Here is a 16325-nt window from a genome sequence, read left to right on the forward strand (position 1 = left end):
CAGTAATGTGAGTGCCCTGCTTATCCAGTTTGGTTGCCGTATGGTCCATATGCAGATTCAGTGAGTCAATTTTGCCATCAATTGATTTTGCTGCAGGACCAGCAGTTTATTGTCTAGTGGCATGTTGCCCTTGTATAGCAGGTCATGTTGTGAATCTGACAGCACTGACCTTCGTGGAGCACCAAGACTCAAACATGAGCTGCAATTGTTGTTTGTTGATTTTCCCCATCTAGAGGTTGCGCACCTCGGCCCACTGAACCCCTCAGCACCAATTTAGAGCCCGTGGGTCAGCCAGGCCGCTGCATTCCTCTAAGGTGCTGGTTAGTAGTATTTCCTCCCTAAATCCCGTGCTGGTGACCGTGATGTAGTAATAACCATTCTGTCTGTGCCTTTCCTGAACGTTGGTAAGTGGCACATGTCCAGACAAGGATTAGGGCCATCTCTGGTGGAGATCCAATATGATCTGGGGGCCGAAGCAGACAATCCTGGCATCCAGCGTCTCCACCACAGCCCATGGCTATGTAGCCTACTCTCATGCGTGTAGGCCTTATCAGCATTACTTATATACTCTCCCGGGGAGCCAGACATAGCTCAAGTTTACCATTCAATGCCTCTTCACAGTCACTCTAATTCGTCAAGGTAGTCACACATTAACCTGGGGTGTAGTGTCTGGCCTATAGTTGATCTCCCATGAGCTGTTTTGCAGTATTGTATCGTGTTGTGATGTTCCTGGGCAGAATTTCAATCTGTTGGTCAAACTTATCTTAAGCCTACACTTACAATTTCGAATGGTTCAATACAGCCTCAATTGAATATCTTCTGTCAGCACACAGTTATAGCAGGGCCCAAATGAAATGTAATGTTCAGTATCTCCTGCAGCAATGATCATGCATACACACCAGAGCCAGGGGCTGCCACCCGTACACATGGTGGGCCTTCAACACAATCATTTGTTTACAAGCGATACTGTCCAATTGGTGCTCTGGTGATGTAGCACAGTAGCCCGACCACAAGCTCCTCAGTAACGTGGCCCACGCTCACAGCTGGAATCATATCTTGGCATCCGGCACTGTGCCATGTCATTGCAGCGGCGGCTTGTCCTCTGCAGAGACCTCTGTCAGATCTGGGCACAATTGTCCAAGAGTAGCGCAGAGCTGTGCCTGGGTCTTCCACGTCTTCTTTCAACTCCCACAGGCAGTTCCCTGGCTCTCTCTCGGCAGTACTCACATCCTGTCCACAGTGGAGCAGCACAGTAGTAGCCGGGCACTGAGTTTCAGAGATGCCACTCTGCGATCTTCTCCGACCAGGGCCGGGTTGCAGGCACACTCTCCTGTCTCCCCAATCAGCAACAGGGAGAGCAGCACCCCACAAGTTATTTCACGCCTCAGCAGCGGGCTGACAGCACCATTTTCTGTTGCATTGGGTAGCGCAGTGGTCTCCACTGCAATGCATTTTTCTCCTCTAATCCAGCCTGTTCGAGTCAGTTCTGTACTCGTATCAGTTTGCAGGGCATTGGAGGGCAATAAATACCCTTTCACAGCAGTCAATGCCAGTCCGATTTCAGGATTATGGGCTGATTAATAACCCTGGCCAGCAGAGCCGCACTAAAGTGAGGCCATCTTCCTGGTGGCGTTCTAGCGCCCTCCCCCCAGTTCGTTTTTCAAGAATTATAGGTCCATTAGTGGAGCCCATATGAGACAAAACTCATCAGTATTGAGTAAAGTACCAGAAGAAGCTTCAGGACAACCACCTGGAAAAGTATAGCGAAAGGAAGGCTCACACTAACTTTGACAAACTTCAAGAGCATCCCTCGTTGAGAGGCATCATCCAAATCGAAGAATGTCATTTTATTATGCCGAGCTCTAAAACCTTCAATTATTGATGACTGATTTTGTCATCACACCACTATTATCTCCCTAGTGTCTTGTTATGGTGAGATGCTCTTTCAGGGAGGGTTACACATTGACTTTTAATGCCGTGGTGTTAAAGCAGAAAGTCCTCCTAAGGATGTAGGGAGAACCAGCACTGGTCCATCAAAGACAGCATAACATGTTAATACTTTTAACCCTTTATTTGGATAAGCAGCAGCACACTGCACCCTCTTTGATGGACATGAAGAGTTCAGGGTGTGGCTAAGTAGGATGTTGCTATGGTTCAGTTAGGGAAGGTACATGGCAGGATGGCTCCCACATCCATATCAGGATTTGGTTTGTTTGTTTACAGATTTGATATTTATATTTTTTTGTTTGCTTAATAGTGTGCACCCTTAACGTGACATTGCTGTAATGAGGAATTTGGATGATTGTCTGCTTGAGTGCTGGTATATGAATCTTTTCATTCTTGTATTTGAGCTTGTTTGGTGCTGTTAGCAATGAGAATGCATTTAGTCTTTGAGTGGCTCTGTTTGTGGTAGGTATTTGAGATTTAGAATTTGTAAAAGCCACAGCAGGTGTATTTTGAAAGAGAGGTGGGAGGAGAACCAGCTTATGATTGTGTCAGGAAATCATTTAATTTATTTACAGCATGTTGATCAGGGCTCGATGTCAGTGGAATCAGATGCAGAAAAGAGATCCAGTAGGAGTAGGGAGCAGGAAACGCCCTTCTATTTTAAACGAAGGGCATCAACCACAGCATGGAGAATTCTTTCACAATTCTGGGGCATCGTATGCAATTGGAATGGTGAAGCTAGTGAGGAGAAAACATTTTGTTACCCCGAAATCTTTTTGGCTCTCTTAACAAACTGTCTTTATAAGCAGGTAAACAGTGCTTAGTTTGAGCTGGTGGTTACTGGTAGGGCTCACTGGCATGTATTTATGGGGACCAGCATCTATTTTTCCTCAACATACTTTGATCTAGAGTAAGTGAGATAAAAACACAAAATGTGAAAAGAAGGAAGAAGAGAGAGTTGAAAATAGTAGCAAAGGGCGAGTGCAGCAACGAAGTAGAACCTGCAAAAATGAGAAAAAGAGACAGGGAATATGTGGTGGTGGATTAAACCCGCATGAGGTGGAATCAAGACAGCACAGCCTAGGTATTCAGCACCCGACCTTCGACAGCGCTGGCCGCGGCCTACTGAGCAAAGTTTTGAGTTCTGGCAAGTTTTCTTTTACAAATAATGTACTGAATGTGAGGGTACGCAAAGAGAATTTAATCTTTAATCATAAATCTGCAGTGTTTGATAGTGAACATCAAAGATTTACCTCATATGTACCTATTAATTTCCATAACAGAAAAGGTTAATTTAATATATTCAATAATAATTTATCAGTTATAGTTGTTACTCTCATACTCATTTAATGAGTCAGTGGTCCTGCAAGCGTTCTGAAAATTGTAATTACCGCTACTCTCCTTTGCATCTAAGTGGAAAGCAAACGTTACAATCGCTCTCATCTTCAGGCAAGAGCAAACTGCATAATGTCCTGCTGCAGGTTCATTTCATAGGGAACAACCGGGCTCATTTATTCTTCTTAGTAAACGAAACGACAAGTAGAGATGGTTGTTTTAAATTTCATTGAATTTGGTTTAGTGAACATACCATAAAATAATGCTGGCATGCTTAAAGTACACAAAAGTACCTTTTAAATACGTATGCAAGTACAGACCCAACTGTAAATTATGTTAAGCAGACGAATTACAGTGCTAGATTGCTGGGACTGTTTCGACAAGTGCACAGACACGTTGCACGCAGCCCTACAGCAAAAAACGACATGACACACACATTTTATCTCTCAGGTTAAAACAATCCTTAGGAGGTTTACATGAATCATGTTTATTTTATACTTTAAAAATCTGCAAAAGAGTTTTTCTTGAAACCCCAAACGTTCTTTAAGAAACGTTTTCTGGGGGGTAGTGCGGGGCACACACACAGTGGTATATTGGGTGTTGTAGCACTTTTATGTTGGTTGAAATCCTTACTTATCTAATGTATTTATTTTATCCGTGGTATAATAAAGTATGCAATTTTTTCTAATTTGCAGATATTGAGCAAAACATCTAATATAAGTGAAGAGATCACGATATTCAAAGGGCAATTGTACAACGTGGAACAAGTGTGCCTTACTTTACACTGTTTCCTGAAGGGGCAACTCTTCGTATTAAGGGCATTGCATAATATGCTAAACATCTTTATGCCTCTCACTTTGATGTCTCACTCATATAAATATATATATATATATATATATATATATATATATATATATATATATATATATATATGTGTGTGTGTATATATATATATATACATATATATATATATATATGTATGTATGTGTATATATATATATATATATATATATATATATATATATATATATATATATATGAAAGAAAACAGTTTTTCAAATGGTGTGGCTCAATAAGACTGAGCTGGTAGTTAGAGAAGGCACATACCACTTATCAATTTTACATTATCCGTAACAGTACATATTCACATCATAGTAAAAATACTTAGTAGCTCAACAATGTATTTCATATCAAAATATATTTAAATGGTAAAACAAGCATTTCATGGTGGTTCGTGAAGTTATGAGACAATTATGTTCTGTTTGTTCAGGTGCAAATGACCAAATTACAGGGAGTGCAGAATTATTAGGCAAGTTGTATTTTTGAGGATTAATTTTATTATTGAACAACAACCATGTTCTCAATGAACCCAAAAAACTCATTAATATCAAAGCTGAATATTTTTGGAAGTAGTTTTTAGTTTGTTTTTAGTTTTAGCTATGTTAGGGGGATATCTGTGTGTGCAGGTGACTATTACTGTGCATAATTATTAGGCAACTTAACAAAAAAAAAATATATACCCATTTCAATTATTTATTATTACCAGTGAAACCAATATAACATCTCAACATTCACAAATATACATTTCTGACATTCAAAAACAAAACAAAAACAAATCAGTGACCAATATAGCCACCTTTCTTTGCAAGGACACTCAAAAGCCTGCCATCCATGGATTCTGTCAGTGTTTTGATCTGTTCACCATCAACAATGCGTGCAGCAGCAACCACAGCCTCCCAGACACTGTTCAGAGAGGTGTACTGTTTTCCCTCCTTGTAAATCTCACATTTGATGATGGACCACAGGTTCTCAATGGGGTTCAGATCAGGTGAACAAGGAGGCCATGTCATTAGATTTCCTTCTTTTATACCCTTTCTTGCCAGCCACGCTGTGGAGTACTTGGACGCGTGTGATGGAGCATTGCCCTGCATGAAAATCATGTTTTTCTTGAAGGATGCAGACTTCTTCCTGTACCACTGCTTGAAGAAGGTGTCTTCCAGGAACTGGCAGTAGGACTGGGAGTTGAGCTTGACTCCATCCTCAACCCGAAAAGGCCCCACAAGCTCATCTTTGATGATACCAGCCCAAACCAGTACTCCACCTCCACCTTGCTGGCGTCTGAGTCGGACTGGAGCTCTCTGCCCTTTACCAATCCAGCCACGGGCCCATCCATCTGGCCCATCAAGACTCACTCTCATTTCATCAGTCCATAAAACCTTAGAAAAATCAGTCTTGAGATATTTCTTGACCCAGTCTTGACGTTTCAGCTTGTGTGTCTTGTTCAGTGGTGGTCGTCTTTCAGCCTTTCTTACCTTGGCCATGTCTCTGAGTATTGCACACCTTGTGCTTTTGGGCACTCCAGTGATGTTGCAGCTCTGAAGTATGGCCAAACTGGTGGCAAGTGGCATCGTGGCAGCTGCACGCTTGACTTTTCTCAGTTCATGGGCAGTTATTTTGCGCCTTGGTTTTTCCACACGCTTCTTGCGACCCTGTTGACTATTTTGAATGAAACGCTTGATTGTTCGATGATCACGCTTCAGAAGCTTTGCAATTTTAAGAGTGCTGCATCCCTCTGCAAGATATCTCACTATTTTTGACTTTTCTGAGCCTGTCAAGTCCTTCTTTTGACCCATTTTGCCAAAGGAAAGGAAGTTGCCTAATAATTATGCACACCTGATATAGGGTGTTGATGTCATTAGACCACACCCCTTCTCATTACAGAGATGCACATCACCTAATATGCTTAATTGGTAGTAGGCTTTCGAGCCTATACAGCTTGGAGTAAGACAACATGCATAAAGAGGATGATGTGGTCAAAATACTCATTTGCCTAATAATTCTGCACTCCCTGTATATACACTCAAGAATAGATAACCTCACACTCATACGCTCCCAAATTAGATATTAACTGGCTTACGAAAGAAATATACCCAATCTTGGGAATTTGGGAGAATTCGTTTTTTGTGAAACATGAATCATGGACTTATTGTAAACATCTTTTGGAGTAAATAATTATATGACCAATACTTGATATTGTACATAGGTTTTGTTCTCTTTTTCTAACAGTACTGTAAATACATTGGTATTGGTTCTTGACGGATACATTGGAAGTTGGAAGCAATTGGTGTTTCTTTTTTTCTGACATCATCTGGTGCTCCGCTATACAAATTTATTTAATAAACTTGCGCTCGTTCTGTTGATTTGGTGCACTGTCACGTGGAAACAGGTGTGCTAATAGCGTTTGAGCACATCCAGAAATCGTTTTTGACATATGTGTATGTAGAGGCGTGTAACATAGAACCTTTGTTACTTATTTATACATATATCTAATTGTAGCAGATTAGCTTTCTGAGACACCCTCTCCGCAGCATCACCCCCTAAAATTCTGAATTTTCATGTGTACTACAAGAATCACCCACGAGCAACTCTCATTCCGTGTGATTCACAAATCGCTGTAGATCTTGAATGTTGGAGCCAGCAGTGAGAGCTGCAGCCATATGCTTTCTCTTCACACACCTCCACATGCATACTCGCCACCTGAACTTACTTCATGTGCAGATGTTGAAGCTTCCAAAAGTCCTGACACTCCCACCTCCTTCATCGCTGACAGCAATAGTTAGTGGAATAGCTGTCTTAAGCCGTGATGCCAAACAGAGGGGCATATTTACAAGAAAGTAGCACATCAGCTATGATGTGCCACTTTTCTTGTACACCCCTGTACCCTGCTAACGTCACCGTAGCGCTGTGTTTACAATACGGTGCACTATGACGCGCGGTAGCACAATAACGTCAAACTTTTGACGCTTTTGTGTCGCATTGGTCGATTAGCACCAAAAATGATTATGTTAGTCCAGTAATTCGTGGTGAGGCCCAATGGAAACAATGTGAGCGCCACTTTAACGCCTGCCTTGGGCAGGAGTTAAAAATGGCGGGAAAAATGGCACAGTGAAATCTCGTAAATTTCACTGCACTATTTTTCTGGGCCTCCTAACAGGGAGTCGTATTTACATAGCGATTACCAACCCTGACAAGGCTTTGAAGTGCTTTTCGGTGAGTAACCTGCTACTCCGGAACCCAAAGGAGGATTACTGGTGGATTAGTATGGAAATATAAATAGTTATTGAGAGTTGTGGCAGTGGTAACCATGTGACTCTGGTAGTTGGATGAATATGATAGAGGATGGATAGCGAAGGGAAGAGTTTAGAAAGGATAATTTAGGGGTTCATAGAAGTAAAAGAGGTTTAGGGTGAGTCAGAGATCCTGCTAGATTGAATAATAGGGTAAAGGGGTGGATAGAGAAGGGAAGAGTTTGGAAAGAGTTCTTTGGATTTCAAGGCAGGAGAGGAGTGAGATTAAAAATAAATCAGGTCAGGAGGAGACAGCAGCATGGGGTGCTCTTTTTAAGGAGAGAAGCAACACATGAGGGAGAAAGTGAGAATTCACATACACTCCCAGTGCCTAAAGTTAAAAAAACTTAGTGCCTTAAGAGTGAGTAGTAAAAGGATACCCGTCATAGAATGAAAAGGATGATGAAGTGGCCCGTGCTCTTGGAGGGACGACAAGAGGAGGAAGGAAAGCCTTCAAATACGATGAAGCAATGAGATTGACAAGAAAGGCCAAACAATGGTAAGCAATTGGCCGTCCCAAAGCTCAAAGTAAGCATTGGTACTGCACAAAATAGGTCTTTAACAACACACAGATAGTAGTGGTATATAGCCGAAACATAAAAATGATGTTATATTGATGCACTTTTAACATTTACTGTCAATAAAAACATTTGTTTATAAGTCTGAAAAAGTGCTTTCTATATGGGAGATATTCCAACCTTCCATATTCTTGATGATCTCATTGGAAGTAGGCTAAAAGAGGGTCATTATCCTGCTCTCACTTTGTTAGGGGAGGAAAAAGAGAAATCATCCATTCTTAAACTGAGCAAAGCTTTCCAGCACTGTCCTTTCTAGAGGCAGGGTGAAGGCAAGTTGAAGGTAAAGCTGTACTGCTTCGGTTCGCACAGGGCTCCCTTCAGTTGGTCGGGACTACCCATTTCTGTGGGTACAATAAGGCAAACATCAAAATATAAAGGACTGTGATGAGAACACTAAGATTCATGCTACAGAAGATTACCTGGGCAAAAGGTTCTCTGCATTTAGCAGAGAATGAAAGCACAAACATGGATTGGTGAGAAGCACTGTTCCTACTTATCAGGGGGCATATACACACACACAGACTCTTGATATCCCTCACAGCACAGGTTTTACAGGCTCAAAACTGGTAAACTCCCTGGCAGATGTGTTCTCTCAGACACTTCAATAACTAAAAATGCAGCATCTTTTCAGGTCCCTTTTACCCATAACCGTGGCACCAATGACTGAGCAAACCCAGCAAAAGGTCATGGAGCTTTGATGGCCCTTTATTCATGTGGTCCTACATATTCATGTGTCTTCAAGGTGACTTTTGCAGTTGACACCGCACCTCAGAAATGATTTAAGGGCAGATTCTTGACTTCCATTTATAGTCTCCCATTTCACTTCTCATACTGTTGCTTTATAGTTGCAAATCTTTACATTTTTCTCTGTTTCTGTGACAATTAATGGTTTCACCCAAAATGGTCACAGCAGCATCCAAATACATTTTGACAGTTCAGAAGACCTACTGTTGAATAGTCTGTTGCAAGTGACCACGAAACATATAAACCTATTCTGGCATAAGAGCATATCGTTTTCAGGTGCAAAAAGTGGTGTCAATTTACAACTGTGCCTTTGTTTAAAACCTTGTACATGTGTTTGATAAAAGAGTGCTGACTGATGACTACAAAACACTTTGGCATGAATGTTGCTGAGCAGAAGTGCCTTGATCCATTCTTGGATACCAGGCTGCAGCACCATTTCTCATGCGCTTTAGCAAGCTGTTTAAATAGCGATGAAAGCTCTTTTATAGAAAGCATTTTAGATTTTCTTAGTCATTTAACTAATAAAGACAGAAAGCCAGAAACCCTGACCAACACTTTGTGGCTTTATTTGGGCTGGCAAGAATTTTATACAGAACTATCCCTAAAGTTCCCACACATTTAATTTATAGAAGAAATATCGACTAGCCCTAATGACAATGGTTTGCTACCTGCAAGCTGTGTAAACCTAGTAATTGTCAGGAATCTTATCAGCAAAGGTGGGGGTTCATCCTGGGATAGAGATAGCCTTCATGCAATATTCTCACTGCCGAGATCCAAATTATGCATTTGGCAGAACTTCTTTTACAAAGATAACAGCATCTGTTCTATAGCTCTCCACTTCTTTCACTTAGTGTTGTTGAAAAATTTCCATAACAAACAGTGGATATTTTTACTATGAAATAAATGTACCCTGGAAACACAAAAAGGTTTTCTTTAAGGCCTTTAATGCCACTACCCAGAAACCTCATCGCCTTACTAGTATATGCAAAAAAAAATATTATAGCCTGCATATCATTTCTTTCTACCTGTCGCCCTATTGCTTATACACTCAAAACCAATCCCAAAGCCTATAAAAGATTTGTTAAAGGTACACCATGACTTTTATGGTCTAGACCTTATAGCACACATGAATCAGTGATTTCAGTGCGTCTACATGAAAGCTGAGCCTTGTAAAGATAGTAATTATGGCTATTCCCAAGAAAGATAGGCCATTCTGTGTGTGGCTTCAGAAGATTTGGTGGCCCAAATTTCAGAAATCACTCTAAACACCCACCTTTTGAAGAAAAGACTGGTGAAGCAGTGAGGCTAGTTAATAGATTCTTTGCTGGGCATTGCTATTCTACTAATCACTAGCATACTGAGAAGGAACTGATAGAGCATGCCTAAACTATGTACTTGGTACCCCAGCATCAGCTGGAACAGCTAAGCACATCCATCCGATGGATAAGACATTAGGAACAATTAAATGCTGCCCTTGGACTTAAATGATTTTGAATCACACAGATTTGAAATCTCATGAAAAAGCCAAACTGTATTTAAACAATTTTCAAAACGTTTTAAAAACATTATTGTTAAGGTAGGATGAAAGTATTAGGTTCACCCTATAAGCCCCTAGCTCTTCAAATTCTCTGCCTCCAGTGCCTCAAGAACATCCACCAACAATAGGCCCTCCTGTTCCAGAACTTGCAAAAATATATAAGACTAAGAGTACAGAAGACCCACCCTAATGTTGCCAAATAATATTATTGGAATTAAAGACATTGCTTCCTGGAAGGAGAAAGGAGAATTATTTTACAGAGAGTGCCCTATTGTAGGTTGCTACAAATACGACCTAGTCAAAGTCCTTACTCACCCCAAAACGTTATTGTACTAGAAGACTTGAGAGGATGGGAATATTTCTGCATGCCTCTGCAGAACTGAAAACTCCTTCTATGACTGTAGGGTATTGCTAAACACAACACCTTAAAAGCTTGAAAGATTTAGCATTTATTCCTCCAAAGAAACTACCACTGGTTGTTTTGCATCCATTCTTCAAACATCCACATTGTCTTTCTTTCCACAACTATCAGCTGAAATGTGTGCTAAGTATCTACCTCTGTTATCCGCGATTAAATTAATCAAAATGAAGATGTGGCTTCTTGTCTACTATTTCATCATATGCTTTCATGTATAAGTGAATTTTTAAACTCCACATATTTGTGTATGCAGATATGTTTCAGTTAGCATTTTACATTTTCATTTCTTTAGTAAATTATATTTGAGTGTCACTTGTACTAAAAACTGTGTTGAATATAGAATTATTTGACTTTTCACCACGTTTCACATATGCATACTTAGATATGAATAAATGAAGCAGACCTAGTATTCAGATTTAACAACTTTATTTTACACATACAACATTATTAAAAATGTATTATGCAACTTTACACTTTTCATAAACTGTGTAACTGCTTTTAGTCGTACTTGTTGTAGAGCACAAATGTTCTTTAGATATTTCATAACAAGACAGTTATTGTTCATTAGGTCATTCGAATATGTTTTTTAAAATGTCTAAACCTTATACTCTCTAACCTTGAATTAATAAGATCTATGCAATGCCCAACAGATGTGACACAGATAGTATCCTGGACTTGTATTCTGTTATACTATATACTTTTCATAGCTTTCTTAAAATATGCCATTAGATGATTTGTACAGAGGCTGTGTGTGAGAAATGACTCATCACTTTTGAACTTTGTAACCTTGTCTTTGTCGGAAAACTGAGCAGAGAAATTGTTTTGTATAGTGCAGATCCGTCTTAAAAACAAGATTGAACTGTCTTTCTATCCTGAATTCAATAGGCAGCGTGGTCATTAAAAAACACCTTAAAAGTATTTTTGGTGTATTTATGTTTGCTTATGATTGTCATTTTTTATGCTATTGTAAAGATAATTAAACACAATCTGTCTGCCTTTATTGATTTCGGTGACAATGTCAAACACAGAAAATGAAACTATGATCACATTTGCCACCAGAAGTTGCTTAAAATATATTTCAGCTTTTGGGTTTCAGTTTTTGATCAAGTTATAGTGGTCGCCATCTTCCAAAATGTGCAAACAATTTGTACCCCTTCCCATATCGTTCTTTTGACTCAACAACTCAAGAGTCTCACAGGTGCTTTTCTGTTATTTAAACCAATCCTAGATATTCCCTAATAAAATAATCAACCTCAAAACTGAGTGTGTAAGGTTTTGCTGGAATCACAGTCTCCTTGTGGAACAGCACTTCGTAGATGTCATAGTCATTGAAATTGAAAAGGTTTGAGGTATAATGACTTCTGAAAGCCTTGTTATAGACAAACCAAATGCTAAGTTTTTAGTAGTTGTCCTAAAAATACATTTTGCTGTTAGGGTAACCTTGTCCTGAAGGGTATGCTGAATATGTTCAGAGCAACTCTTTCAATGGTGTACTTAATGTATGTCAGCAAAAAGCTTCAGTGTGCGCCAGTTAAATAACACTTTCACTCTCTTTAAAATAAACTAGCAAACAGTATCACCAGTTTATATTGTTCAGCATTGCTGCTGATGAAGCAGAATGCATCTTTGTTGCAAGTAAGCTTCATCTTAAGGTTGATACCATTTATGAGTAGATTATTTTAGAAAAAGGGATCAGAATATATATGTCCGAGGAGTCCAACTGTTTGTACACAGAGCAAGCTTTGCATCTGGAAGTAAAGTTTTTATTGTCGCTTCCCACCTCCTTGTCTTCAAAATATGGGAAGATGTCCATGTAGAAGAGCACATCTGAAAGTTATGTGTCCGTGGTGTTGTTGTTGTGAATGAGAATATTCTTGATAAAAGCTCGGTAGGGCTACATGTTATCACTTTCCATGATGAAGCATCACTGACTATAATGTCCATTTGATTAAAAATGGTTGCTGTGGATAAGCAAGCATTGCAAATTTAGCTTTTGTGATTTTACAGACCAGATGCAATAAAGTGTTGTTGAGATTCAGGTACATGTCTGTGGGCCCTGACACAAAACCTATATTGCTGCTAGTGGTGTTAAAACAGCTAGAGACAAGACTGCTATGAAGCGCTGTTTTCAATGCTGGTCTGCCTAGGTTTTAGTTAAATCAAGTCTTGCTCCAATTTTGTGCATTATCTGCACCTTGATGCCTTTTGCTTCCATTTAGTACCTGTGGTTTGCTTATAGGAAAGCCCCACTTTATCTTGGGGCTGCCTGTTCATTCATTTAGCCACAGTTGATGCCAAAGATGCCACCACCTCCTGGGCGATGTTTGCAGCAGCTGCTTTAGCATGGGGGTCCTGAAATTTCATATTCACTTCTCAATGAAGGCATAGCTGTTCTAAAAATACCTCCCAATTGTGTGCCGTTCGTAACAGGGCATATTATATAATGGGGGCCTGCTGTATTTGGCCTGGTTACCATAATATTCCCTGTACAGGGTGGGGCTGCCATTTGTTTTTAAGAAATCCATGATGACTCTCTTAATATTTGCTGTCATGATTGTCCTTAACTTAAATGAAACCTGACAATCACTTTCCCATACATAAAGGTCATTGTCTCAGACTGGATGTCAAATGTCATGATGACGATGCTGTCAAAGTGATTCTTGTAAATCAGCACATAGTCTGGTTTAATCTATTGAATATTAACAATCATGTTATATTCCCTCATCACCTGTCCTCATTTAGCAAAGTGGAAGAGATATTCCTGATCGTCTGTGGCTCTATAATGTCACTATATAAGTAGAAAGTATGGAACCCAGCATTATTATTGGGGCAAATAGGATCTGGTGATACAGTGCTTTTTATATGTTGTACAGTACCTAAGCCCTACTTAATTTACAGAGACAGATAAACTCAGTATCAAGTCAAAGAGTTCTAAAAAAAACTTTCTGTCAGTTTCACAGTAAAATTAGAAATTAGAATTTTACGGAACATGTCCATTGGAAGGCAATGTGATATAAAATAATGTTGTTTCTATATTTTTTCTTCTTCAAAGAGCTCCATACTTACACATTCTTTAGAGTGCTGGCCAGCACCCTACTGGTGAATGTGTTAGGCCAGCCCCTCCATTTGACTAATGCCAGTTTATTTGCCCCTTTACCTTTTTATTTCAGAATCTTGTTGAGGTCAATAGAACCGTCTGTGGCTTGACCAGCACTCTTTTTAACTGTTCATTGTAAATGCTCCCCGAAACCTCTTCACCATCATAATATTTTAAATGGTAAATATATACATTTCCTTTTTAAGCTTTACATTTACCACTATAAAAATTTAATTGCTGAAAGTCAATTGGTAGCTTTTTTAAAGGCCTCTCTCAGCCACCCCCCCCGATATGATCACCTTATTTTACAAGGGCTTTTTTACTTTGAATGCAAACCAGTTATCATACATGATTCTCTACACTGTGAAAAGATTATGCAGTTTTTCTGCACATGTGTGCTGTTTTGATGGTTCTATTTTTACTTGCACTATAAGGATTTATAAATCTTTCGAATACATTAACATAGCAGTTTATGTTTTAAGCCATAACATATTTCCATGTCTTAAAATGTTTTAACAGAACTTTAAAATCTATCACTGCAGTTTTGATCTCAATGTGCATTACAAAATTATGACATGAATTTCTGAAATGTCTTATATAAAATGTATTTGCCAGAGTCGGTTTGTAGGTTTTGAGGCATGTGTACACTGTAGGCTATAAACTTAAAGGCCGCTTTGATGCTATGACCTCTATTATTGTGTAGTACTTTTGCAAAGCTGTACTTGGACAATACATCTATGAGTAGCAATATTTATTGCACTCAGTTAATATGCTTGGCTCGATCCTGAAGACTGATTATGTCTGCCTGCCATTGATAATCTATTTGCATATTAACAATGGCTTGTCTTCTCTTAAAATGCTTTTAGTAGCCTTCTGGAGAGAATACCCCAGATAACCATGCATTTACCAGTGTTCTGCTTAGTGGCTCTTTTTCCACCTGGGCCTTCCTAAATAAGCCTTATGCATGTCCAAACTTCCAACCCTGCTTTTAACCTAATAAATCTTCCTAAACGCATCATCAGCCATGTTTTTTGTAAGTGTGGAGCGTGATATGAAAGAAATCAAATCAAATCAAATCATTAACATTTATAAAGCGCACTACTCACCCGTGCGGGTCTCAAGGCGCTAGGGGAAAGGGGGGGGGGTTACTGCTGCTTGAAAAGCCAGGTTTTTAGGAGTCTCCAGAATGCGGAGTGGTCCTGGGTGGTCCTGAGGCTGGTGGGGAGGGAGTTCCAGGTCTTGGCTGCCAGGAAGGAGAAAGACCTCCCACCCGCCGTGGAGCGGCAGATGCGAGGGACGGCACCCAGAGGAACGGAAGAGGCGGGTGGGGACGTAGAAGCTGAGGCGTCGGTTGAGGTATTCCGGTCCCTTGTTGTGGAGGGCTTTGTGTGCGTGGGTGAGAAGTCGAAAGGTAATCCTTTTGCTGACTGGGAGCCAATGCAGGTGTCTCAGGTGTGTGGAGATGTGGCTGTTGCGGGGTACGTCGAGGATGAGGCGGGCCGAGGCGTTTTGAATGCGTTGCAGGCGATTTTGGAGTTTGGTGGTGGTCCCAGCGTAGAGGGTGTTGCCGTAGTCCAGGCGGCTCGTGACGAGGGCGTGGGTCACGGTTTTTCTAGTGTCGGCGGGGATCCAGCGGAAAATGTTAGGGTAACCTTGTCCTGAAGGGTATGCTGAATATGTTCAGAGCAACTCTTTCAATGGTGTACTTAATGTATGTCAGCAAAAAGCTTCAGTGTGCGCCAGTTAAGTAACACTTTCACTCTCTTTAAAATAAACTAGCAGACAGTATCACCAGTTTATATTGTTCAGCATTGCTGCTGATGAAGCAGAATGCATCTTTGTTGCAAGTAAGCTTCATCTTAAGGTTGATACCATTTATGAGTAGATTATTTTAGAAAAAGGGATCAGAATATATATGTCGGAGAGAATTGTTTTATGTAACAACAATTTTATTAAACAAAGAAGGTTATCACCACAAAGACCACATAATTTTTACAGCATTTTGGTATAAGGCTTGTTGTTATTTGAGATTATGTAGATATTCACTATGTATACATAGTATGAAATGCACTATAAACATCACTTTGGTGGCGCAGATGAGTTGTCACAGAGCCATGAATTTTGATATCAATGGCTCTAAATAAGGGCCTGATTTAGATCTTGGTGGAGGGGAATACTCTGTCACAAATGTGACTGATATCCCATCTGTCATATCAAGATCCCATTATATTCTATGGAGATGGTAATACGGCGGACAGGAGATCTGTCATGTTTATGACGGAGTATTCCATCCACCAAGATCCAAACCAGGCCTTTTGTCTTCTTTATCACTCAACCTATAACTTTGTATGGAGAGGTTGTGGTATGTAATTCATCATACAATTCTCTACATTGCCTTTCTTATTGAAATAATCTTCAACCAAAACCTTGAAAGCTATTTACAAGCTAATCACCAGAAGTTGAATGAATCTTCTCATATGTTACTTGTACGCATCACAATATTCATCCGTTGTAGTTAACCAAATGTTGACACACCAGCTAG

The 16325-nt window shown here is 39.9% G+C and overlaps 1 long non-coding RNA gene across 1 annotated transcript in view; it reads left to right on the forward strand.

Annotated features, from left to right (window-relative positions):
* Positions 1 to 16325, forward strand: part of LOC138247324 (uncharacterized) — a 96297-nt gene that overhangs the window by 57808 nt on the left and 22164 nt on the right. The window lies entirely within an intron of this gene.

Source organism: Pleurodeles waltl, chromosome 7 (assembly GCF_031143425.1).
Source record: "Pleurodeles waltl isolate 20211129_DDA chromosome 7, aPleWal1.hap1.20221129, whole genome shotgun sequence".
Classification (NCBI taxonomy): domain Eukaryota; kingdom Metazoa; phylum Chordata; class Amphibia; order Caudata; family Salamandridae; genus Pleurodeles; species Pleurodeles waltl.